This window comes from Nematolebias whitei, chromosome 17, assembly GCF_014905685.2.
Source record: "Nematolebias whitei isolate Nwh7 chromosome 17, NemWhi1, whole genome shotgun sequence".
In the NCBI taxonomy this organism is placed as follows: Eukaryota; Metazoa; Chordata; class Actinopteri; order Cyprinodontiformes; family Rivulidae; genus Nematolebias; species Nematolebias whitei.
The window spans coordinates 34,779,354-34,783,793 of NC_056514.1; positions in this window are offsets into that span (position 1 = coordinate 34,779,354).

A 4,440-nucleotide genomic window follows, 5' to 3' on the forward strand; every position below is an offset into this window, starting at 1 on the left:
CACATTAATCGTTAGTCAACTTTGTTTGTCTGTTAGCAAAATATCTCATAAACAACTGGATCAATTTCAATGAAACTTTCAGAAATTAATCCTTAGGTGAACAGCTACAACTGTTTATGTTTTGACGTCGACCCAATTCGAGATGAACGCCACAGCCCATTGAACGTAGCTCACACAAAAATGTGCACAACTCGGTGAATTACAAAGATAACGAGTTTAATTTTGGCGTGGTGGTAGCTGACAGTCACTCACAAAACTTACCTTAAGTGCTGACAGATTATCACATGCGATTTAACATGATGTTTTTATACAGTTTAAGAAAAACGGCAACAACGCTGTCGTTTTTCATCATCAGCTGATCTCAGTGTAAAGCTCCGGCAGTAAAAGTGGTCAGTGATGTCCATTCCTTTAAGTGACTGATGTCATAGCTATGAGCAGCTGCGATATCAGAAAAACAAAAGCCGTAACTCTGAACACGACGAGACGAGAACGCTGCAACACGAGGCGGATGAAAACAACAGGATTAAAGTTTAAATGACTCATTTGCAAAGACAAGCAATAAACCCGTCTTCAGTCGTTATCTGTGTTCGAGGGCACAGAATGTAAAAACCCACCATGCATAATTTATCTGTTTTATATTAAAGTAATATATGCACGCTTCCTGTGTTTCCTAACGCCTGATGAGACTGGAGCACTTTTGTTGCTGCCGTGTGTTTGTGCAAAAACAGAAAGACGACTCGTAGCGTGTTCATTTGGACTTAACTTAAACTTTCTGCCCACCACCATGAAAGGAGGGCGATCATGTAACCGCTGGTGTCTGTGTGTTCACTTGTTTTGTCTCATGAACTGCTGGACTGGTTTTAATTAAACTCTCACAGAAATCATCTGATTTCAATCTACAGCTGATTCAAACGCAGATCAAGATGGCCGCCACAGATAATTGAACTCAGCGAACAAAACGACGGCTGCGATTCAGATGTTTTTACAGATTTTAGGCTAAAATTGGACGTGGCAGCGGTTGATTCGTTCACACTGTGGGACATCTTTGTTGAAAACTTTGACATTCAAGGCTATATGTGCCTTTTTGTTGCTGTGCCGCCTCATTTCGTCACGTTTAGGAGCCTATAAGTGTGAACGCTTATGAAGCATTTACACTACTGAAAGCCATTTTTCTTCCGTAGGCTTCTTTATTGTTCCACAATTTTTGAGCAATTTCAACAAATCATAAATCAAAACTTTCAGCTTGTTCAGGAGAACGGTGCAATGACTTTTGGTATTGGTGCAACTTTAGCTTTTTGAAATATTTAGCCTTTTTTTGCCATTTTTTTCTCATAGAAAATGAATTGAGCTCATTTTACAACCTTCGAATCTTTAGATGTGTTTACAACCTTTTACATTTTGTTTGGGTTCAGCTTCTTTCAGACTGCTTGTGAAAATTTAAGTTGTTTTTCAGCTACATTCAGCAGTTTTTAGCTGTTTGTGATCTTTTTACATTATTTTTGCTAACTACAACATTTTTGTGCTTCTTCTATACTTCTTTCAGCTAAATTCAGTTTGTTGTGCTCCTTTCAGCTTATTTCAGCAAGTTTCAGATTTTTCTGCTATTTCAGCTACTATTTATCTGTTTTTATGCTAATTTAATCTTTTTTTTAATCTAATTTCACATTTTTTGCACTTATTTCAACTTTTTTCAGCCTAATTCAGCAAAAATGTGTTATCTCCACTTCCTTCTGGTAATTTAAGCTTCTTTCTGGCTTTGTAGCTACTTTTCAGCTGTTGTTTGTTTTGTTTTTTGGTGAATTTCTGTGTTTTTACCGATAATTTACACATTTTTCTGCTTTTTTCTGCTTCCTTCAACGATTCAGTCTAATTGAGCAAACATGTTCTTTCTGCTTTATTTTGCTAATTTAAGCTTGTTCTGTATTTTCAGCTACATTTTTTTTGCTACATTTTTTTAGCTAATTTCAGCTGTTTCAAGTTTTTTGTGATACTTTCTGCTACTTTAAACCTAATTAACTTCTTTCTGCCATATTCAGCTTGTTATGCTCCCTTCAGGCTATTTCAGTTATTTCAGCTACTTTTGAGCCATTTTATGCTATTTTTAGCCTTTTCAGCTAATTGCTTAGCTCATTTCAGTATTTTCCACTTCCTTCTAGTAGGTTAAGCTTCTTTCTGCCTTTTCATGTACTTTTATCACAGCTAATTGCAGCATTTTTTAGCTAATTTCACATTTTTTGTGCTCATTGCTTATTTAAACATACAGCAAATATGCGTTCTTTTGGCTTTCTTCTGCTAATTTAGGCTTGTTCTTCCTTTTCAGCTAAAATTCAGCATGTTATTTTTTGTTATTTTTAGCTGTTTTTTCAGCAAGTTCTTCAGCAATAAGGAGTTACATTGCATTTTCACAGGAAATGCGTATTATTTTTGGTATTTTGATACTTTTTAAAAATTAAAGCTGTACTCAGATGAAAAAACTAAATGAACTCAGGTATTGATGTTTGTCCTGGTGGATCTTGCTGCTGTTTATTTGTGAAACACATAACTGTGAATACCTGTTGCATGATATAGCGTACTAAGGTCCTGTGGGAAATGTACAAACACATGGCAATCATTATACCCTACTTAGTACTCTGCTCAGTACATGAAATAGTGAGCAAGTAAACAGGTGAACATTCTGAACTCTGGTCAGGTGTGAAGGAAAAACGACTGGAATGGACAAGTAATCAAACTTCACGAAAAAAAACAGGCACAAAAAGGAAAATAGCATGAATAAGCCATGCTGAGGGATTAATAACTCTTGTTTGTGCCTCTTAATCAAATAAAAATGTTTACCTTCAACCACTGAGGCCTTAACGTTCCACATCTCTTTTATTTCCTCTTTTAGCTCTTGGTATTTCCTGTCAGGTTTTATGTGAGGGTGGTGCAGTGATGTTGCATGACTTTGGTTCAGTTTTTCAAACTCTAAACAACCTCGGCTACATAATGAGCATGAGCTGCCATGCTGGCTTACAACCTTGCCCCCTGATCAAGAAGGCCTGTGGCAGATGATGAGGAACCGGGACTTTCTGATGAGAACTGGACTATTGGAGCAAGACATACATGATCAAGGGCTGACAATTCATGTACTGTTTATGTATTATCACTATTTATGTGAATTTAGGGAAAATCATCCATCAGCTTCACCAGTCAGAGACAAGATACGAGTCGTGATACCTTCACTAGGTATCTAAGTCATTCCAACTTTTTTCCCCCAAACATTCACACACACAGACAATAGCTTTGTGGCCATATACACTATTGCTGTTTTACTTTATTTTAATAAACTCATCGTTGAAGCATTTCACAAAGTTTTGCTGTTGTTTTGGTGTCTTTTATCAAACCTACCTCACTACTGGGCTCAAAGGACCACCTTGGGTTGGACATTTTCACAGACTGTGATATTCTTGTAAAAATCAGAATTAGAGCATTTTCTACACGACAAACATACTGCAGGTGTGTTATGTAGAGGATTGTGGACCCACCTGTAAAATGATAGAAGTAAAAGCAAGTGTTTATAAAAACAGTAAAATGTTCAGCGACTTGACTTTTGCACTCTTTGAAGAAATAAACTCTACAAAACTATCCCCATTTTAATATAAATCCCTTACAGATTGATTAAGAAAGCATAATGGAATAACCATAAACACACCCTGTTTTTATTTCCCTCAGAAAAAGTTTATTATGAACTAGTTTCACTTTGGGAGGGGGTCAAGTTGGACCTGAGAAGGTATTTGGGCCTCGTGTCTACCTGTAAATAATTCCAAAGCTTCATCTCATCCTGCATCAATATTTAAGTGGTTCCCAGAGTAATAAAGTTAGGATTGATTAGAGGACGCGCCCCTGCTTTCGGACGCCTGAGGGGGGATGGAACCAATAAGAGAAGTAATTAGATGAAAAGGAGTGAGCGAGATGGAGGAGGACGGTACTTTTGTGCGTTTCCGTTTGCACTGAACACATTTATAGCAAAGATGAAGCAACACATGCGCTTTGGTGTAAAAGTAAAACTAGGACAATTAAATCAATTCATCTGACCATATCCACTGAAATGTAGAGATAATACATCCAGTCCATGCATGCAGTATTAATGAAATGTTTCTGTGAAGTACATGTACGCCATCTAGTGGTAAACCCTGGATCTGAGAAGTACTATTATTGTATACTGTATCCAGAACTATTATTGTATACAGATCTATTATTGTATACAGATCTATTATTGTATACTGTATACAGATCTATTATTGTATACAGATCTATTATTGTATACAGATCTATTATTGTATACTGTATCCAAAGCTATTATTGTATACAGATCTATTATTGTATACAGATCTATTATTGTATACTGTATACAGAGCTATTATTGTATACTGTATACAGAGCTATTATTGTATACAGATCTAT